We start from the raw sequence: 23,483 nt of genomic DNA, 5'->3' as shown, positions 1-23,483 counted from the left end.
ATTTTGTGAATAACTTGAAAATCTTAGCTCAAACAGCTGCAAAACCTATTTCCCCAGCACAGAAATGCTGAATTCTATAAGGCAAAGCCTTAAATATCTGTGTCCGAGTCTTCTATCAAAAGTTACAGCTGTCTTCATCTAGTAAATGAAAATCGCTTTATTTCGCCAAGACAGTGCGTTCCTCGCTATTACATGCATTTGAATGGAGTTCTCGCCTGAAACAAATTATAGGTTTTCATTTTGTGAATAACTTGAAAATCTTAGCTCAAACAGCTGCAAAACCTATTTCCCCAGCACAGAAATGCTGAATTCTACAAGGCAAAGCCTTAAATATCTGTGTCCGAGTCTTCTATCAAAAGTTACAGCTGTCTTTATGAAGTTAATGAAAAGAGCTTTATTTCGCCAAGACAGTGCGTTCCTCGCTATTACATGCATTTGAATGGAGTTCTCGCCTGAAACAAAGTACAGGTTTTCATTTTGTGAATAACTTGAAAATCTTAGCTCAAACAGCTGCAAAACCTATTTCCCCAGCACAGAAATGCTGAATTCTACAAGGCAAAGCCTTAAATATCTGTGTCCGAGTCTTCTATCAAAAGTTACAGCTGTCTTTATGAAGTTAATGAAACAAGCTTTATTTCGCCAAGACAGTGCGTTCCTCGCTATTACATGCATTTGAATGGAGTTCTGCCTGAAACAAAGTATAGGTTTTCATTTTGTGAATAACTTGAAAATCTTAGCTCAAACAGCTGCAAAACCTATTTCCCCAGCACAGAAATGCTGAATTCTATTAGGCAAAGTCTTAAATATCTGTGTCCGAGTCTTCTATCAAAAGTTACAGCTGTCTTCATCTAGTAAATGAAAATCGCTTTATTTCGCCAAGACAGTGCGTTCCTCGCTATTACATGCATTTGAATGGAGTTCCCGCTTGAAACAAAGTATAGGTTTTCATTTTGTGAATAACTTGAAAATCTTAGCTCAAACAGCTGCAAAACCTATTTCCCCAGCACAGAAATGCTGAATTCTATTAGGCAAAGCCTTAAATATCTGTGTCCGAGTCTTCTATCAAAAGTTACAGCTGTCTTTATGAAGTTAATGAAAAGAGCTTTATTTCGCCAAGACAGTGCGTTTGGCGCTATTACATGCATTTGAATGGAGTTCTCGCCTGAAACAAATTATAGGTTTTCATTTTGTGAATAACTTGAAAATCTTAGCTCAAACAGCTGCAAAACCTATTTCCCCAGCACAGAAATGCTGAATTCTACAAGGCAAAGCCTTAAATATCTGTCCAGTCTTCTATCAAAAGTTACAGCTGTCTTCATCTAGTAAATGAAAATCGCTTTATTTCGCCAAGACAGTGCGTTCCTCGCTATTACATGCATTTGAATGGAGTTCTCGCTTGAAACAAAGTATAGGTTTTCATTTTGTGAATAACTTGAAAATCTTAGCTCAAACAGCTGCAAAACCTATTTCCCCAGCACAGAAATGCTGAATTCTATAAGGCAAAGCCTTAAATATCTGTGTCCGAGTCTTCTATCAAAAGTTACAGCTGTCTTTATGAAGTTAATGAAAATCGCTTTATTTCGCCAAGACAGTGCGTTTGGCGCTATTACATGCATTTGAATGGAGTTCTCGCCTGAAACAAATTATAGGTTTTCATTTTGTGAATAACTTGAAAATCTTAGCTCAAACAGCTGCAAAACCTATTTCCCCAGCACAGAAATGCTGAATTCTACAAGGCAAAGCCTTAAATATCTGTGTCCGAGTCTTCTATCAAAAGTTACAGCTGTCTTCATCTAGTAAATGAAAATCGCTTTATTTCGCCAAGACAGTGCGTTCCTCGCTATTACATGCATTTGAATGGAGTTCTCGCCTGAAACAAATTATAGGTTTTCATTTTGTGAATAACTTGAAAATCTTAGCTCAAACAGCTGCAAAACCTATTTCCCCAGCACAGAAATGCTGAATTCTACAAGGCAAAGCCTTAAATATCTGTGTCCGAGTCTTCTATCAAAAGTTACAGCTGTCTTCATCTAGTAAATGAAAATCGCTTTATTTCGCCAAGACAGTGCGTTCCTCGCTATTACATGCATTTGAATGGAGTTCTCGCTTGAAACAAAGTATAGGTTTTCATTTTGTGAATAACTTGAAAATCTTAGCTCAAACAGCTGCAAAACCTATTTCCCCAGCACAGAAATGCTGAATTCTACAAGGCAAAGCCTTAAATATCTGTGTCCGAGTCTTCTATCAAAAGTTACAGCTGTCTTCATCTAGTAAATGAAAATCGCTTTATTTCGCCAAGACAGTGCGTTCCTCGCTATTACATGCATTTGAATGGAGTTCTCGCTTGAAACAAAGTATAGGTTTTCATTTTGTGAATAACTTGAAAATCTTAGCTCAAACAGCTGCAAAACCTATTTCCCCAGCACAGAAATGCTGAATTCTATAAGGCAAAGCCTTAAATATCTGTGTCCGAGTCTTCTATCAAAAGTTACAGCTGTCTTTATGAAGTTAATGAAAATCGCTTTATTTCGCCAAGACAGTGCGTTTGGCGCTATTACATGCATTTGAATGGAGTTCTCGCCTGAAACAAATTATAGGTTTTCATTTTGTGAATAACTTGAAAATCTTAGCTCAAACAGCTGCAAAACCTATTTCCCCAGCACAGAAATGCTGAATTCTACAAGGCAAAGCCTTAAATATCTGTGTCCGAGTCTTCTATCAAAAGTTACAGCTGTCTTCATCTAGTAAATGAAAATCGCTTTATTTCGCCAAGACAGTGCGTTCCTCGCTATTACATGCATTTGAATGGAGTTCTCGCCTGAAACAAAGTATAGGTTTTCATTTTGTGAATAACTTGAAAAGCTTAGCTCAAACACCTGCAAAACCTATTTCCCCAGCACAGAAATGCTGAATTCTATAAGGCAAAGCCTTAAATATCTGTGTCCGAGTCTTCTATCAAAAGTTACAGCTGTCTTTATGAAGTTAATGAAAATCGCTTTATTTCGCCAAGACAGTGCGTTTGGCGCTATTACATGCATTTGAATGGAGTTCTCGCCTGAAACAAATTATAGGTTTTCATTTTGTGAATAACTTGAAAATCTTAGCTCAAACAGCTGCAAAACCTATTTCCCCAGCACAGAAATGCTGAATTCTATTAGGCAAAGCCTTAAATATCTGTGTCCGAGTCTTCTATCAAAAGTTACAGCTGTCTTCATCTAGTAAATGAAAATCGCTTTATTTCGCCAAGACAGTGCGTTCCTCGCTATTACATGCATTTGAATGGAGTTCTCGCCTGAAACAAAGTATAGGTTTTCATTTTGTGAATAACTTGAAAAGCTTAGCTCAAACAGCTGCAAAACCTATTTCCCCAGCACAGAAATGCTGAATTCTATTAGGCAAAGCCTTAAATATCTGTGTCCGAGTCTTCTATCAAAAGTTACAGCTGTCTTTATGAAGTTAATGAAAAGAGCTTTATTTCGCCAAGACAGTGCGTTCCTCGCTATTACATGCATTTGAATGGAGTTCTCGCCTGAAACAAAGTATAGGTTTTCATTTTGTGAATAACTTGAAAATCTTAGCTCAAACAGCTGCAAAACCTATTTCCCCAGCACAGAAATGCTGAATTCTACAAGGCAAAGCCTTAAATATCTGTGTCCGAGTCTTCTATCAAAAGTTACAGCTGTCTTTATGAAGTTAATGAAACAAGCTTTATTTCGCCAAGACAGTGCGTTCCTCGCTATTACATGCATTTGAATGGAGTTCTGCCTGAAACAAAGTATAGGTTTTCATTTTGTGAATAACTTGAAAATCTTAGCTCAAACAGCTGCAAAACCTATTTCCCCAGCACAGAAATGCTGAATTCTATTAGGCAAAGTCTTAAATATCTGTGTCCGAGTCTTCTATCAAAAGTTACAGCTGTCTTTATGAAGTTAATGAAAAGAGCTTTATTTCGCCAAGACAGTGCGTTTGGCGCTATTACATGCATTTGAATGGAGTTCTCGCCTGAAACAAATTATAGGTTTTCATTTTGTGAATAACTTGAAAATCTTAGCTCAAACAGCTGCAAAACCTATTTCCCCAGCACAGAAATGCTGAATTCTACAAGGCAAAGCCTTAAATATCTGTGTCCGAGTCTTCTATCAAAAGTTACAGCTGTCTTCATCTAGTAAATGAAAATCGCTTTATTTCGCCAAGACAGTGCGTTCCTCGCTATTACATGCATTTGAATGGAGTTCTCGCTTGAAACAAAGTATAGGTTTTCATTTTGTGAATAACTTGAAAATCTTAGCTCAAACAGCTGCAAAACCTATTTCCCCAGCACAGAAATGCTGAATTCTATAAGGCAAAGCCTTAAATATCTGTGTCCGAGTCTTCTATCAAAAGTTACAGCTGTCTTTATGAAGTTAATGAAAATCGCTTTATTTCGCCAAGACAGTGCGTTTGGCGCTATTACATGCATTTGAATGGAGTTCTCGCCTGAAACAAATTATAGGTTTTCATTTTGTGAATAACTTGAAAATCTTAGCTCAGACAGCTGTAAAACCTATTTCCCCAGCACAGAAATGCTGAATTCTACAAGGCAAAGCCTTAAATATCTGTGTCCGAGTCTTCTATCAAAAGTTACAGCTGTCTTCATCTAGTAAATGAAAATCGCTTTATTTCGCCAAGACAGTGCGTTCCTCGCTATTACATGCATTTGAATGGAGTTCTCGCCTGAAACAAAGTATAGGTTTTCATTTTGTGAATAACTTGAAAAGCTTAGCTCAAACACCTGCAAAACCTATTTCCCCAGCACAGAAATGCTGAATTCTATAAGGCAAAGCCTTAAATATCTGTGTCCGAGTCTTCTATCAAAAGTTACAGCTGTCTTTATGAAGTTAATGAAAATCGCTTTATTTCGCCAAGACAGTGCGTTTGGCGCTATTACATGCATTTGAATGGAGTTCTCGCCTGAAACAAATTATAGGTTTTCATTTTGTGAATAACTTGAAAATCTTAGCTCAAACAGCTGCAAAACCTATTTCCCCAGCACAGAAATGCTGAATTCTACAAGGCAAAGCCTTAAATATCTGTGTCCGAGTCTTCTATCAAAAGTTACAGCTGTCTTCATCTAGTAAATGAAAATCGCTTTATTTCGCCAAGACAGTGCGTTCCTCGCTATTACATGCATTTGAATGGAGTTCTCGCCTGAAACAAAGTATAGGTTTTCATTTTGTGAATAACTTGAAAAGCTTAGCTCAAACACCTGCAAAACCTATTTCCCCAGCACAGAAATGCTGAATTCTATAAGGCAAAGCCTTAAATATCTGTGTCCGAGTGTTCTATCAAAAGTTACAGCTGTCTTCATCTAGTAAATGAAAATCGCTTTATTTCGCCAAGACAGTGCGTTCCTCGCTATTACATGCATTTGAATGGAGTTCTCGCCTGAAACAAAGTATAGGTTTTCATTTTGTGAATAACTTGAAAATCTTAGCTCAAACAGCTGCAAAACCTATTTCCCCAGCACAGAAATGCTGAATTCTACAAGGCAAAGCCTTAAATATCTGTGTCCGAGTCTTCTATCAAAAGTTACAGCTGTCTTCATCTAGTAAATGAAAATCGCTTTATTTCGCCAAGACAGTGCGTTCCTCGCTATTACATGCATTTGAATGGAGTTCTCGCTTGAAACGAGGTATAGGTTTTCATTTTGTGAATAACTTGAAAATCTTAGCTCAAACAGCTGCAAAACCTATTTCCCCAGCACAGAAATGCTGAATTCTATAAGGCAAAGCCTTAAATATCTGTGTCCGAGTCTTCTATCAAAAGTTACAGCTGTCTTTATGAAGTTAATGAAACGAGCTTTATTTCGCCAAGACAGTGCGTTTGGCGCTATTACATGCATTTGAATGGAGTTCTCGCCTGAAACAAATTATAGGTTTTCATTTTGTGAATAACTTGAAAATCTTAGCTCAAACAGCTGCAAAACCTATTTCCCCAGCACAGAAATGCTGAATTCTACAAGGCAAAGCCTTAAATATCTGTGTCCGAGTCTTCTATCAAAAGTTACAGCTGTCTTCATCTAGTAAATGAAAATCGCTTTATTTCGCCAAGACAGTGCGTTCCTCGCTATTACATGCATTTGAATGGAGTTCTCGCCTGAAACAAAGTATAGGTTTTCATTTTGTGAATAACTTGAAAAGCTTAGCTCAAACACCTGCAAAACCTATTTCCCCAGCACAGAAATGCTGAATTCTATAAGGCAAAGCCTTAAATATCTGTGTCCGAGTCTTCTATCAAAAGTTACAGCTGTCTTCATCTAGTAAATGAAAATCGCTTTATTTCGCCAAGACAGTGCGTTCCTCGCTATTACATGCATTTGAATGGAGTTCTCGCCTGAAACAAAGTACAGGTTTTCATTTTGTGAATAACTTGAAAATCTTAGCTCAAACAGCTGCAAAACCTATTTCCCCAGCACAGAAATGCTGAATTCTATAAGGCAAAGCCTTAAATATCTGTGTCCGAGTCTTCTATCAAAAGTTACAGCTGTCTTTATGAAGTTAATGAAAAGAGCTTTATTTCGCCAAGACAGTGCGTTCCTCGCTATTACATGCATTTGAATGGAGTTCTGCCTGAAACAAAGTACAGGTTTTCATTTTGTGAATAACTTGAAAATCTTAGCTCAAACAGCTGCAAAACCTATTTCCCCAGCACAGAAATGCTGAATTCTACAAGGCAAAGCCTTAAATATCTGTGTCCGAGTCTTCTATCAAAAGTTACAGCTGTCTTCATCTAGTAAATGAAAATCGCTTTATTTCGCCAAGACAGTGCTTTCCTCGCTATTACATGCATTTGAATGGAGTTCTCGCTTGAAACAAAGTATAGGTTTTCATTTTGTGAATAACTTGAAAATCTTAGCTCAAACAGCTGCAAAACCTATTTCCCCAGCACAGAAATGCTGAATTCTATAAGGCAAAGCCTTAAATATCTGTGTCCGAGTCTTCTATCAAAAGTTACAGCTGTCTTTATGAAGTTAATGAAAATCGCTTTATTTCGCCAAGACAGTGCGTTTGGCGCTATTACATGCATTTGAATGGAGTTCTCGCCTGAAACAAATTATAGGTTTTCATTTTGTGAATAACTTGAAAATCTTAGCTCAAACAGCTGCAAAACCTATTTCCCCAGCACAGAAATGCTGAATTCTACAAGGCAAAGCCTTAAATATCTGTGTCCGAGTCTTCTATCAAAAGTTACAGCTGTCTTCATCTAGTAAATGAAAATCGCTTTATTTCGCCAAGACAGTGCGTTCCTCGCTATTACATGCATTTGAATGGAGTTCTCGCCTGAAACAAATTATAGGTTTTCATTTTGTGAATAACTTGAAAATCTTAGCTCAAACAGCTGCAAAACCTATTTCCCCAGCACAGAAATGCTGAATTCTATAAGGCAAAGCCTTAAATATCTGTGTCCGAGTCTTCTATCAAAAGTTACAGCTGTCTTCATCTAGTAAATGAAAATCGCTTTATTTCGCCAAGGCAGTGCGTTCCTCGCTATTACATGCATTTGAATGGAGTTCTCGCCTGAAACAAAGTATAGGTTTTCATTTTGTGAATAACTTGAAAATCTTAGCTCAAACAGCTGCAAAACCTATTTCCCCAGCACAGAAATGCTGAATTCTATAAGGCAAAGCCTTAAATATCTGTGTCCGAGTCTTCTATCAAAAGTTACAGCTGTCTTCATCTAGTAAATGAAAATCGCTTTATTTCGCCAAGACAGTGCGTTCCTCGCTATTACATGCATTTGAATGGAGTTCTCGCCTGAAACAAAGTATAGGTTTTCATTTTGTGAATAACTTGAAAATCTTAGCTCAAACAGCTGCAAAACCTATTTCCCCAGCACAGAAATGCTGAATTCTATAAGGCAAAGCCTTAAATATCTGTGTCCGAGTCTTCTATCAAAAGTTACAGCTGTCTTCATCTAGTAAATGAAAATCGCTTTATTTCGCCAAGGCAGTGCGTTCCTCGCTATTACATGCATTTGAATGGAGTTCTCGCCTGAAACAAAGTATAGGTTTTCATTTTGTGAATAACTTGAAAATCTTAGCTCAAACAGCTGCAAAACCTATTTCCCCAGCACAGAAATGCTGAATTCTATTAGGCAAAGCCTTAAATATCTGTGTCCGAGTCTTCTATCAAAAGTTACAGCTGTCTTTATGAAGTTAATGAAACGAGCTTTATTTCGCCAAGACAGTGCGTTTGGCGCTATTACATGCATTTGAATGGAGTTCTCGCCTGAAACAAATTATAGGTTTTCATTTTGTGAATAACTTGAAAATCTTAGCTCAAACAGCTGCAAAACCTATTTCCCCAGCACAGAAATGCTGAATTCTATAAGGCAAAGCCTTAAATATCTGTGTCCGAGTCTTCTATCAAAAGTTACAGCTGTCTTTATGAAGTTAATGAAAATCGCTTTATTTCGCCAAGACAGTGCGTTCCTCGCTATTACATGCATTTGAATGGAGTTCTCGCCTGAAACAAATTATAGGTTTTCATTTTGTGAATAACTTGAAAATCTTAGCTCAAACAGCTGCAAAACCTATTTCCCCAGCACAGAAATGCTGAATTCTATAAGGCAAAGCCTTAAATATCTGTGTCCGAGTCTTCTATCAAAAGTTACAGCTGTCTTCATCTAGTAAATGAAAATCGCTTTATTTCGCCAAGACAGTGCGTTCCTCGCTATTACATGCATTTGAATGGAGTTCTCGCCTGAAACAAATTATAGGTTTTCATTTTGTGAATAACTTGAAAATCTTAGCTCAAACAGCTGCAAAACCTATTTCCCCAGCACAGAAATGCTGAATTCTATAAGGCAAAGCCTTAAATATCTGTGTCCGAGTCTTCTATCAAAAGTTACAGCTGTCTTTATGAAGTTAATGAAAATCGCTTTATTTCGCCAAGACAGTGCGTTCCTCGCTATTACATGCATTTGAATGGAGTTCTCGCCTGAAACAAATTATAGGTTTTCATTTTGTGAATAACTTGAAAATCTTAGCTCAAACAGCTGCAAAACCTATTTCCCCAGCACAGAAATGCTGAATTCTATAAGGCAAAGCCTTAAATATCTGTGTCCGAGTCTTCTATCAAAAGTTACAGCTGTCTTTATGAAGTTAATGAAAATCGCTTTATTTCGCCAAGACAGTGCGTTTGGCGCTATTACATGCATTTGAATGGAGTTCTCGCCTGAAACAAATTATAGGTTTTCATTTTGTGAATAACTTGAAAATCTTAGCTCAAACAGCTGCAAAACCTATTTCCCCAGCACAGAAATGCTGAATTCTACAAGGCAAAGCCTTAAATATCTGTGTCCGAGTCTTCTATCAAAAGTTACAGCTGTCTTCATCTAGTAAATGAAAATCGCTTTATTTCGCCAAGACAGTGCGTTTGGCGCTATTACATGCATTTGAATGGAGTTCTCGCTTGAAACAAAGTATAGGTTTTCATTTTGTGAATAACTTGAAAATCTTAGCTCAAACAGCTGCAAAACCTATTTCCCCAGCACAGAAATGCTGAATTCTATAAGGCAAAGCCTTAAATATCTGTGTCCGAGTCTTCTATCAAAAGTTACAGCTGTCTTTATGAAGTTAATGAAAAGAGCTTTATTTTGCCAAGACAGTGCGTTCCTCGCTATTACATGCATTTGAATGGAGTTCTCGCTTGAAACAAAGTATAGGTTTTCATTTTGTGAATAACTTGAAAATCTTAGCTCAAACAGCTGCAAAACCTATTTCCGAAGCACAGAAATGCTGAATTCTATAAGGCAAAGCCTTAAATATCTGTGTCCGAGTCTTCTATCAAAAGTTACAGCTGTCTTCATCTAGTAAATGAAAATCGCTTTATTTCGCCAAGACAGTGCGTTCCTCGCTATTACATGCATTTGAATGGAGTTCTCGCTTGAAACAAAGTATAGGTTTTCATTTTGTGAATAACTTGAAAATCTTAGCTCAAACAGCTGCAAAACCTATTTCCCCAGCACAGAAATGCTGAATTCTATTAGGCAAAGCCTTAAATATCTGTGTCCGAGTCTTCTATCAAAAGTTACAGCTGTCTTTATGAAGTTAATGAAAAGAGCTTTATTTCGCCAAGACAGTGCGTTTGGCGCTATTACATGCATTTGAATGGAGTTCTCGCCTGAAACAAATTATAGGTTTTCATTTTGTGAATAACTTGAAAATCTTAGCTCAAACAGCTGCAAAACCTATTTCCCCAGCACAGAAATGCTGAATTCTACAAGGCAAAGCCTTAAATATCTGTGTCCGAGTCTTCTATCAAAAGTTACAGCTGTCTTTATGAAGTTAATGAAAAGAGCTTTATTTTGCCAAGACAGTGCGTTTGGCGCTATTACATGCATTTGAATGGAGTTCTCGCCTGAAACAAAGTATAGGTTTTCATTTTGTGAATAACTTGAAAATCTTAGCTCAAACAGCTGCAAAACCTATTTCCCCAGCACAGAAATGCTGAATTCTATTAGGCAAAGCCTTAAATATCTGTGTCCGAGTCTTCTATCAAAAGTTACAGCTGTCTTTATGAAGTTAATGAAACGAGCTTTATTTCGCCAAGACAGTGCGTTTGGCGCTATTACATGCATTTGAATGGAGTTCTCGCCTGAAACAAATTATAGGTTTTCATTTTGTGAATAACTTGAAAATCTTAGCTCAAACAGCTGCAAAACCTATTTCCCCAGCACAGAAATGCTGAATTCTATAAGGCAAAGCCTTAAATATCTGTGTCCGAGTCTTCTATCAAAAGTTACAGCTGTCTTCATCTAGTAAATGAAAATCGCTTTATTTCGCCAAGACAGTGCGTTCCTCGCTATTACATGCATTTGAATGGAGTTCTCGCCTGAAACAAATTATAGGTTTTCATTTTGTGAATAACTTGAAAATCTTAGCTCAAACAGCTGCAAAACCTATTTCCCCAGCACAGAAATGCTGAATTCTATAAGGCAAAGCCTTAAATATCTGTGTCCGAGTCTTCTATCAAAAGTTACAGCTGTCTTCATCTAGTAAATGAAAATCGCTTTATTTCGCCAAGACAGTGCGTTCCTCGCTATTACATGCATTTGAATGGAGTTCTCGCCTGAAACAAATTATAGGTTTTCATTTTGTGAATAACTTGAAAATCTTAGCTCAAACAGCTGCAAAACCTATTTCCCCAGCACAGAAATGCTGAATTCTATAAGGCAAAGCCTTAAATATCTGTGTCCGAGTCTTCTATCAAAAGTTACAGCTGTCTTTATGAAGTTAATGAAAATCGCTTTATTTCGACAAGACAGTGCGTTCCTCGCTATTACATGCATTTGAATGGAGTTCTCGCCTGAAACAAATTATAGGTTTTCATTTTGTGAATAACTTGAAAATCTTAGCTCAAACAGCTGCAAAACCTATTTCCCCAGCACAGAAATGCTGAATTCTACAAGGCAAAGCCTTAAATATCTGTGTCCGAGTCTTCTATCAAAAGTTACAGCTGTCTTCATCTAGTAAATGAAAATCGCTTTATTTCGCCAAGACAGTGCGTTTGGCGCTATTACATGCATTTGAATGGAGTTCTCGCTTGAAACAAAGTATAGGTTTTCATTTTGTGAATAACTTGAAAATCTTAGCTCAAACAGCTGCAAAACCTATTTCCCCAGCACAGAAATGCTGAATTCTATAAGGCAAAGCCTTAAATATCTGTGTCCGAGTCTTCTATCAAAAGTTACAGCTGTCTTTATGAAGTTAATGAAAAGAGCTTTATTTTGCCAAGACAGTGCGTTCCTCGCTATTACATGCATTTGAATGGAGTTCTCGCTTGAAACAAAGTATAGGTTTTCATTTTGTGAATAACTTGAAAATCTTAGCTCAAACAGCTGCAAAACCTATTTCCGAAGCACAGAAATGCTGAATTCTATAAGGCAAAGCCTTAAATATCTGTGTCCGAGTCTTCTATCAAAAGTTACAGCTGTCTTCATCTAGTAAATGAAAATCGCTTTATTTCGCCAAGACAGTGCGTTCCTCGCTATTACATGCATTTGAATGGAGTTCTGCCTGAAACAAAGTACAGGTTTTCATTTTGTGAATAACTTGAAAATCTTAGCTCAAACAGCTGCAAAACCTATTTCCCCAGCACAGAAATGCTGAATTCTATTAGGCAAAGTCTTAAATATCTGTGTCCGAGTCTTCTATCAAAAGTTACAGCTGTCTTCATCTAGTAAATGAAAATCGCTTTATTTCGCCAAGACAGTGCGTTCCTCGCTATTACATGCATTTGAATGGAGTTCTCGCTTGAAACAAAGTATAGGTTTTCATTTTGTGAATAACTTGAAAATCTTAGCTCAAACAGCTGCAAAACCTATTTCCCCAGCACAGAAATGCTGAATTCTATTAGGCAAAGCCTTAAATATCTGTGTCCGAGTCTTCTATCAAAAGTTACAGCTGTCTTTATGAAGTTAATGAAAAGAGCTTTATTTCGCCAAGACAGTGCGTTTGGCGCTATTACATGCATTTGAATGGAGTTCTCGCCTGAAACAAATTATAGGTTTTCATTTTGTGAATAACTTGAAAATCTTAGCTCAAACAGCTGCAAAACCTATTTCCCCAGCACAGAAATGCTGAATTCTACAAGGCAAAGCCTTAAATATCTGTGTCCGAGTCTTCTATCAAAAGTTACAGCTGTCTTTATGAAGTTAATGAAAAGAGCTTTATTTTGCCAAGACAGTGCGTTTGGCGCTATTACATGCATTTGAATGGAGTTCTCGCCTGAAACAAAGTATAGGTTTTCATTTTGTGAATAACTTGAAAATCTTAGCTCAAACAGCTGCAAAACCTATTTCCCCAGCACAGAAATGCTGAATTCTATTAGGCAAAGCCTTAAATATCTGTGTCCGAGTCTTCTATCAAAAGTTACAGCTGTCTTTATGAAGTTAATGAAACGAGCTTTATTTCGCCAAGACAGTGCGTTTGGCGCTATTACATGCATTTGAATGGAGTTCTCGCCTGAAACAAATTATAGGTTTTCATTTTGTGAATAACTTGAAAATCTTAGCTCAAACAGCTGCAAAACCTATTTCCCCAGCACAGAAATGCTGAATTCTATAAGGCAAAGCCTTAAATATCTGTGTCCGAGTCTTCTATCAAAAGTTACAGCTGTCTTCATCTAGTAAATGAAAATCGCTTTATTTCGCCAAGACAGTGCGTTCCTCGCTATTACATGCATTTGAATGGAGTTCTCGCCTGAAACAAATTATAGGTTTTCATTTTGTGAATAACTTGAAAATCTTAGCTCAAACAGCTGCAAAACCTATTTCCCCAGCACAGAAATGCTGAATTCTATAAGGCAAAGCCTTAAATATCTGTGTCCGAGTCTTCTATCAAAAGTTACAGCTGTCTTCATCTAGTAAATGAAAATCGCTTTATTTCGCCAAGACAGTGCGTTCCTCGCTATTACATGCATTTGAATGGAGTTCTCGCCTGAAACAAATTATAGGTTTTCATTTTGTGAATAACTTGAAAATCTTAGCTCAAACAGCTGCAAAACCTATTTCCCCAGCACAGAAATGCTGAATTCTATAAGGCAAAGCCTTAAATATCTGTGTCCGAGTCTTCTATCAAAAGTTACAGCTGTCTTTATGAAGTTAATGAAAATCGCTTTATTTCGCCAAGACAGTGCGTTCCTCGCTATTACATGCATTTGAATGGAGTTCTCGCCTGAAACAAATTATAGGTTTTCATTTTGTGAATAACTTGAAAATCTTAGCTCAAACAGCTGCAAAACCTATTTCCCCAGCACAGAAATGCTGAATTCTATAAGGCAAAGCCTTAAATATCTGTGTCCGAGTCTTCTATCAAAAGTTACAGCTGTCTTTATGAAGTTAATGAAACGAGCTTTATTTCGCCAAGACAGTGCGTTCCTCGCTATTACATGCATTTGAATGGAGTTCTCGCCTGAAACAAATTATAGGTTTTCATTTTGTGAATAACTTGAAAATCTTAGCTCAAACAGCTGCAAAACCTATTTCCCCAGCACAGAAATGCTGAATTCTATAAGGCAAAGCCTTAAATATCTGTGTCCGAGTCTTCTATCAAAAGTTACAGCTGTCTTTATGAAGTTAATGAAACGAGCTTTATTTCGCCAAGACAGTGCGTTCCTCGCTATTACATGCATTTGAATGGAGTTCTCGCTTGAAACAAAGTATAGGTTTTCATTTTGTGAATAACTTGAAAATCTTAGCTCAAACAGCTGCAAAACCTATTTCCGAAGCACAGAAATGCTGAATTCTATAAGGCAAAGCCTTAAATATCTGTGTCCGAGTCTTCTATCAAAAGTTACAGCTGTCTTCATCTAGTAAATGAAAATCGCTTTATTTCGCCAAGACAGTGCGTTCCTCGCTATTACATGCATTTGAATGGAGTTCTGCCTGAAACAAAGTACAGGTTTTCATTTTGTGAATAACTTGAAAATCTTAGCTCAAACAGCTGCAAAACCTATTTCCCCAGCACAGAAATGCTGAATTCTATTAGGCAAAGTCTTAAATATCTGTGTCCGAGTCTTCTATCAAAAGTTACAGCTGTCTTCATCTAGTAAATGAAAATCGCTTTATTTCGCCAAGACAGTGCGTTCCTCGCTATTACATGCATTTGAATGGAGTTCTGCCTGAAACAAAGTACAGGTTTTCATTTTGTGAATAACTTGAAAATCTTAGCTCAAACAGCTGCAAAACCTATTTCCCCAGCACAGAAATGCTGAATTCTATTAGGCAAAGTCTTAAATATCTGTGTCCGAGTCTTCTATCAAAAGTTACAGCTGTCTTCATCTAGTAAATGAAAATCGCTTTATTTCGCCAAGACAGTGCGTTCCTCGCTATTACATGCATTTGAATGGAGTTCTCGCTTGAAACAAAGTATAGGTTTTCATTTTGTGAATAACTTGAAAATCTTAGCTCAAACAGCTGCAAAACCTATTTCCGAAGCACAGAAATGCTGAATTCTATAAGGCAAAGCCTTAAATATCTGTGTCCGAGTCTTCTATCAAAAGTTACAGCTGTCTTCATCTAGTAAATGAAAATCGCTTTATTTCGCCAAGACAGTGCGTTCCTCGCTATTACATGCATTTGAATGGAGTTCTGCCTGAAACAAAGTACAGGTTTTCATTTTGTGAATAACTTGAAAATCTTAGCTCAAACAGCTGCAAAACCTATTTCCCCAGCACAGAAATGCTGAATTCTATTAGGCAAAGTCTTAAATATCTGTGTCCGAGTCTTCTATCAAAAGTTACAGCTGTCTTCATCTAGTAAATGAAAATCGCTTTATTTCGCCAAGACAGTGCGTTCCTCGCTATTACATGCATTTGAATGGAGTTCTCGCTTGAAACAAAGTATAGGTTTTCATTTTGTGAATAACTTGAAAATCTTAGCTCAAACAGCTGCAAAACCTATTTCCCCAGCACAGAAATGCTGAATTCTATTAGGCAAAGCCTTAAATATCTGTGTCCGAGTCTTCTATCAAAAGTTACAGCTGTCTTTATGAAGTTAATGAAAATCGCTTTATTTCGCCAAGACAGTGCGTTTGGCGCTATTACATGCATTTGAATGGAGTTCTCGCCTGAAACAAATTATAGGTTTTCATTTTGTGAATAACTTGAAAATCTTAGCTCAAACAGCTGCAAAACCTATTTCCCCAGCACAGAAATGCTGAATTCTACAAGGCAAAGCCTTAAATATCTGTGTCCGAGTCTTCTATCAAAAGTTACAGCTGTCTTTATGAAGTTAATGAAAAGAGCTTTATTTTGCCAAGACAGTGCGTTTGGCGCTATTACATGCATTTGAATGGAGTTCTCGCCTGAAACAAAGTATAGGTTTTCATTTTGTGAATAACTTGAAAATCTTAGCTCAAACAGCTGCAAAACCTATTTCCCCAGCACAGAAATGCTGAATTCTATTAGGCAAAGCCTTAAATATCTGTGTCCGAGTCTTCTATCAAAAGTTACAGCTGTCTTTATGAAGTTAATGAAACGAGCTTTATTTCGCCAAGACAGTGCGTTTGGCGCTATTACATGCATTTGAATGGAGTTCTCGCCTGAAACAAATTATAGGTTTTCATTTTGTGAATAACTTGAAAATCTTAGCTCAAACAGCTGCAAAACCTATTTCCCCAGCACAGAAATGCTGAATTCTATAAGGCAAAGCCTTAAATATCTGTGTCCGAGTCTTCTATCAAAAGTTACAGCTGTCTTCATCTAGTAAATGAAAATCGCTTTATTTCGCCAAGACAGTGCGTTCCTCGCTATTACATGCATTTGAATGGAGTTCTCGCCTGAAACAAATTATAGGTTTTCATTTTGTGAATAACTTGAAAATCTTAGCTCAAACAGCTGCAAAACCTATTTCCCCAGCACAGAAATGCTGAATTCTATAAGGCAAAGCCTTAAATATCTGTGTCCGAGTCTTCTATCAAAAGTTACAGCTGTCTTCATCTAGTAAATGAAAATCGCTTTATTTCGCCAAGACAGTGCGTTCCTCGCTATTACATGCATTTGAATGGAGTTCTCGCCTGAAACAAATTATAGGTTTTCATTTTGTGAATAACTTGAAAATCTTAGCTCAAACAGCTGCAAAACCTATTTCCCCAGCACAGAAATGCTGAATTCTATAAGGCAAAGCCTTAAATATCTGTGTCCGAGTCTTCTATCAAAAGTTACAGCTGTCTTTATGAAGTTAATGAAAATCGCTTTATTTCGCCAAGACAGTGCGTTCCTCGCTATTACATGCATTTGAATGGAGTTCTCGCCTGAAACAAATTATAGGTTTTCATTTTGTGAATAACTTGAAAATCTTAGCTCAAACAGCTGCAAAACCTATTTCCCCAGCACAGAAATGCTGAATTCTATAAGGCAAAGCCTTAAATATCTGTGTCCGAGTCTTCTATCAAAAGTTACAGCTGTCTTTATGAAGTTAATGAAACGAGCTTTATTTCGCCAAGACAGTGCGTTCCTCGCTATTACATGCATTTGAATGGAGTTCTCGCCTGAAACAAATTATAGGTTTTCATTTTGTGAATAACTTGAAAATCTTAGCTCAAACAGCTGCAAAACCTATTTCCCCAGCACAGAAATGCTGAATTCTATAAGGCAAAGCCTTAAATATCTGTGTCCGAGTCTTCTATCAAAAGTTACAGCTGTCTTTATGAAGTTAATGAAACGAGCTTTATTTCGCCAAGACAGTGCGTTCCTCGCTATTACATGCATTTGAATGGAGTTCTCGCTTGAAACAAAGTATAGGTTTTCATTTTGTGAATAACTTGAAAATCTTAGCTCAAACAGCTGCAAAACCTATTTCCGAAGCACAGAAATGCTGAATTCTATAAGGCAAAGCCTTAAATATCTGTGTCCGAGTCTTCTATCAAAAGTTACAGCTGTCTTCATCTAGTAAATGAAAATCGCTTTATTTCGCCAAGACAGTGCGTTCCTCGCTATTACATGCATTTGAATGGAGTTCTGCCTGAAACAAAGTACAGGTTTTCATTTTGTGAATAACTTGAAAATCTTAGCTCAAACAGCTGCAAAACCTATTTCCCCAGCACAGAAATGCTGAATTCTATTAGGCAAAGTCTTAAATATCTGTGTCCGAGTCTTCTATCAAAAGTTACAGCTGTCTTCATCTAGTAAATGAAAATCGCTTTATTTCGCCAAGACAGTGCGTTCCTCGCTATTACATGCATTTGAATGGAGTTCTCGCTTGAAACAAAGTATAGGTTTTCATTTTGTGAATAACTTGAAAATCTTAGCTCAAACAGCTGCAAAACCTATTTCCCCAGCACAGAAATGCTGAATTCTATAAGGCAAAGTCTTAAATATCTGTGTCCGAGTCTTCTATCAAAAGTTACAGCTGTCTTCATCTAGTAAATGAAAATCGCTTTATTTCGCCAAGACAGTGCGTTCCTCGCTATTACATGCATTTGAATGGAGTTCTGCCTGAAACAAAGTACAGGTTTTCATTTTGTGAATAACTTGAAAATCTTAGCTCAAACAGCTGCAAAACCTATTTCCCCAGCACAGAAATGCTGAATTCTATTAGGCAAAGTCTTAAATATCTGTGTCCGAGTCTTCTATCAAAAGTTACAGCTGTCTTCATCTAGTAAATGAAAATCGCTTTATTTCGCCAAGACAGTGCGTTCCTCGCTATTACATGCATTTGAATGGAGTTCTCGCTTGAAACAAAGTATAGGTTTTCATTTTGTGAATAACTTGAAAATCTTAGCTCAAACAGCTGCAAAACCTATTTCCCCAGCACAGAAATGCTGAATTCTATTAGGCAAAGCCTTAAATATCTGTGTCCGAGTCTTCTATCAAAAGTTACAGCTGTCTTTATGAAGTTAATGAAAAGAGCTTTATTTCGCCAAGACAGTGCGTTTGGCGCTATTACATGCATTTGAATGGAGTTCTCGCCTGAAACAAATTATAGGTTTTCATTTTGTGAATAACTTGAAAATCTTAGCTCAAACAGCTGCAAAACCTATTTCCCCAGCACAGAAATGCTGAATTCTACAAGGCAAAGCCTTAAATATCTGTGTCCGAGTCTTCTATCAAAAGTTACAGCTGTCTTCATCTAGTAAATGAAAATCGCTTTATTTCGCCAAGACAGTGCGTTCCTCGCTATTACATGCATTTGAATGGAGTTCTCGCTTGAAACAAAGTATAGGTTTTCATTTTGTGAATAACTTGAAAATCTTAGCTCAAACAGCTGCAAAACCTATTTCCCCAGCACAGAAATGCTGAATTCTATAAGGCAAAGCCTTAAATATCTGTGTCCGAGTCTTCTATCAAAAGTTACAGCTGTCTTTATGAAGTTAATGAAAATCGCTTTATTTCGCCAAGACAGTGCGTTTGGCGCTATTACATGCATTTGAATGGAGTTCTCGCCTGAAACAAATTATAGGTTTTCATTTTGTGAATAACTTGAAAATCTTAGCTCAAACAGCTGCAAAACCTATTTCCCCAGCACAGAAATGCTGAATTCTACAAGGCAAAGCCTTAAATATCTGTGTCCGAGTCTTCTATCAAAAGTTACAGCTGTCTTCATCTAGTAAATGAAAATCGCTTTATTTCGCCAAGACAGTGCGTTCCTCGCTATTACATGCATTTGAATGGAGTTCTCGCTTGAAACAAAGTATAGGTTTTCATTTTGTGAATAACTTGAAAATCTTAGCTCAAACAGCTGCAAAACCTATTTCCCCAGCACAGAAATGCTGAATTCTATAAGGCAAAGCCTTAAATATCTGTGTCCGAGTCTTCTATCAAAAGTTACAGCTGTCTTTATGAAGTTAATGAAAAGAGCTTTATTTTGCCAAGACAGTGCGTTCCTCGCTATTACATGCATTTGAATGGAGTTCTCGCTTGAAACAAAGTATAGGTTTTCATTTTGTGAATAACTTGAAAATCTTAGCTCAAACAGCTGCAAAACCTATTTCCGAAGCACAGAAATGCTGAATTCTATAAGGCAAAGCCTTAAATATCTGTGTCCGAGTCTTCTATCAAAAGTTACAGCTGTCTTCATCTAGTAAATGAAAATCGCTTTATTTCGCCAAGACAGTGCGTTCCTCGCTATTACATGCATTTGAATGGAGTTCTGCCTGAAACAAAGTACAGGTTTTCATTTTGTGAATAACTTGAAAATCTTAGCTCAAACAGCTGCAAAACCTATTTCCCCAGCACAGAAATGCTGAATTCTATTAGGCAAAGTCTTAAATATCTGTGTCCGAGTCTTCTATCAAAAGTTACAGCTGTCTTCATCTAGTAAATGAAAATCGCTTTATTTCGCCAAGACAGTGCGTTCCTCGCTATTACATGCATTTGAATGGAGTTCTCGCTTGAAACAAAGTATAGGTTTTCATTTTGTGAATAACTTGAAAATCTTAGCTCAAACAGCTGCAAAACCTATTTCCCCAGCACAGAAATGCTGAATTCTATTAGGCAAAGCCTTAAATATCTGTGTCCGAGTCTTCTATCAAAAGTTACAGCTGTCTTTATGAAGTTAATGAAAATCGCTTTATTTCGCCAAGACAGTGCGTTTGGCGCTATTACATGCATTTGAATGGAGTTCTCGCCTGAAACAAATTATAGGTTTTCATTTTGTGAATAACTTGAAAATCTTAGCTCAAACAGCTGCAAAACCTATTTCCCCAGCACAGAAATGCTGAATTCTACAAGGCAAAGCCTTAAATATCTGTGTCCGAGTCTTCTATCAAAAGTTACAGCTGTCTTTATGAAGTTAATGAAAAGAGCTTTATTTTGCCAAGACAGTGCGTTTGGCGCTATTACATGCATTTGAATGGAGTTCTCGCCTGAAACAAAGTATAGGTTTTCATTTTGTGAATAACTTGAAAATCTTAGCTCAAACAGCTGCAAAACCTATTTCCCCAGCACAGAAATGCTGAATTCTATAAGGCAAAGCCTTAAATATCTGTGTCCGAGTCTTCTATCAAAAGTTACAGCTGTCTTCATCTAGTAAATGAAAATCGCTTTATTTCGCCAAGACAGTGCGTTCCTCGCTATTACATGCATTTGAATGGAGTTCTCGCCTGAAACAAATTATAGGTTTTCATTTTGTGAATAACTTGAAAATCTTAGCTCAAACAGCTGCAAAACCTATTTCCCCAGCACAGAAATGCTGAATTCTATAAGGCAAAGCCTTAAATATCTGTGTCCGAGTCTTCTATCAAAAGTTACAGCTGTCTTTATGAAGTTAATGAAAATCGCTTTATTTCGCCAAGACAGTGCGTTCCTCGCTATTACATGCATTTGAATGGAGTTCTCGCCTGAAACAAATTATAGGTTTTCATTTTGTGAATAACTTGAAAATCTTAGCTCAAACAGCTGCAAAACCTATTTCCCCAGCACAGAAATGCTGAATTCTATAAGGCAAAGCCTTAAATATCTGTGTCCGAGTCTTCTATCAAAAGTTACAGCTGTCTTCATCTAGTAAATGAAAATCGCTTTATTTCGCCAAGACAGTGCGTTCCTCGCTATTACATGCATTTGAATGGAGTTCTCGCCTGAAACAAATTATAGGTTTTCATTTTGTGAATAACTTGAAAATCTTAGCTCAAACAGCTGCAAAACCTATTTCCCCAGCACAGAAATGCTGAATTCTATAAGGCAAAGCCTTAAATATCTGTGTCCGAGTCTTCTATCAAAAGTTACAGCTGTCTTTATGAAGTTAATGAAAATCGCTTTATTTCGCCAAGACAGTGCGTTCCTCGCTATTACATGCATTTGAATGGAGTTCTCGCCTGAAACAAATTATAGGTTTTCATTTTGTGAATAACTTGAAAATCTTAGCTCAAACAGCTGCAAAACCTATTTCCCCAGCACAGAAATGCTGAATTCTATAAGGCAAAGCCTTAAATATCTGTGTCCGAGTCTTCTATCAAAAGTTACAGCTGTCTTCATCTAGTAAATGAAAATCGCTTTATTTCGCCAAGACAGTGCGTTCCTCGCTATTACATGCATTTGAATGGAGTTCTCGCTTGAAACAAAGTATAGGTTTTCATTTTGTGAATAACTTGAAAATCTTAGCTCAAACAGCTGCAAAACCTATTTCCCCAGCACAGAAATGCTGAATTCTATTAGGCAAAGCCTTAAATATCTGTGTCCGAGTCTTCTATCAAAAGTTACAGCTGTCTTTATGAAGTTAATGAAAAGAGCTTTATTTCGCCAAGACAGTGCGTTTGGCGCTATTACATGCATTTGAATGGAGTTCTCGCCTGAAACAAATTATAGGTTTTCATTTTGTGAATAACTTGAAAATCTTAGCTCAAACAGCTGCAAAACCTATTTCCCCAGCACAGAAATGCTGAATTCTACAAGGCAAAGCCTTAAATATCTGTGTCCGAGTCTTCTATCAAAAGTTACAGCTGTCTTCATCTAGTAAATGAAAATCGCTTTATTTCGCCAAGACAGTGCGTTCCTCGCTATTACATGCATTTGAATGGAGTTCTCGCTTGAAACAAAGTATAGGTTTTCATTTTGTGAATAACTTGAAAATCTTAGCTCAAACAGCTGCAAAACCTATTTCCCCAGCACAGAAATGCTGAATTCTATAAGGCAAAGCCTTAAATATCTGTGTCCGAGTCTTCTATCAAAAGTTACAGCTGTCTTTATGAAGTTAATGAAAATCGCTTTATTTCGCCAAGACAGTGCGTTTGGCGCTATTACATGCATTTGAATGGAGTTCTCGCCTGAAACAAATTATAGGTTTTCATTTTGTGAATAACTTGAAAATCTTAGCTCAAACAGCTGCAAAACCTATTTCCCCAGCACAGAAATGCTGAATTCTACAAGGCAAAGCCTTAAATATCTGTGTCCGAGTCTTCTATCAAAAGTTACAGCTGTCTTCATCTAGTAAATGAAAATCGCTTTATTTCGCCAAGACAGTGCGTTCCTCGCTATTACATGCATTTGAATGGAGTTCTCGCTTGAAACAAAGTATAGGTTTTCATTTTGTGAATAACTTGAAAATCTTAGCTCAAACACCTGCAAAACCTATTTCCCCAGCACAGAAATGCTGAATTCTATAAGGCAAAGCCTTAAATATCTGTGTCCGAGTCTTCTATCAAAAGTTACAGCTGTCTTTACGAAGTTAATGAAAATCGCTTTATTTCGCCAAGACAGTGCGTTTGGCGCTATTACATGCATTTGAATGGAGTTCTCGCCTGAAACAAATTATAGGTTTTCATTTTGTGAATAACTTGAAAATCTTAGCTCAAACAGCTGCAAAACCTATTTCCCCAGCACAGAAATGCTGAATTCTACAAGGCAAAGCCTTAAATATCTGTGTCCGAGTCTTCTATCAAAAGTTACAGCTGTCTTCATCTAGTAAATGAAAATCGCTTTATTTCGCCAAGACAGTGCGTTCCTCGCTATTACATGCATTTGAATGGAGTTCTCGCTTGAAACAAAGTATAGGTTTTCATTTTGTGAATAACTTGAAAATCTTAGCTCAAACAGCTGCAAAACCTATTTCCCCAGCACAGAAATGCTGAATTCTATTAGGCAAAGCCTTAAATATCTGTGTCCGAGTCTTCTATCAAAAGTTACAGCTGTCTTTATGAAGTTAATGAAAAGAGCTTTATTTCGCCAAGACAGTGCGTTTGGCGCTATTACATGCATTTGAATGGAGTTCTCGCCTGAAACAAATTATAGGTTTTCATTTTGTGAATAACTTGAAAATCTTAGCTCAAACAGCTGCAAAACCTATTTCCCCAGCACAGAAATGCTGAATTCTACAAGGCAAAGCCTTAAATATCTGTGTCCGAGTCTTCTATCAAAAGTTACAGCTGTCTTCATCTAGTAAATGAAAATCGCTTTATTTCGCCAAGACAGTGCGTTCCTCGCTATTACATGCATTTGAATGGAGTTCTCGCTTGAAACAAAGTATAGGTTTTCATTTTGTGAATAACTTGAAAATCTTAGCTCAAA

The sequence above is a fragment of the Pelmatolapia mariae genome, linkage group LG7 (genome assembly GCF_036321145.2).
Source record: "Pelmatolapia mariae isolate MD_Pm_ZW linkage group LG7, Pm_UMD_F_2, whole genome shotgun sequence".
NCBI lineage: Eukaryota > Metazoa > Chordata > Actinopteri > Cichliformes > Cichlidae > Pelmatolapia > Pelmatolapia mariae.
Note: the sequence above shows the minus strand (reverse complement) of the source record.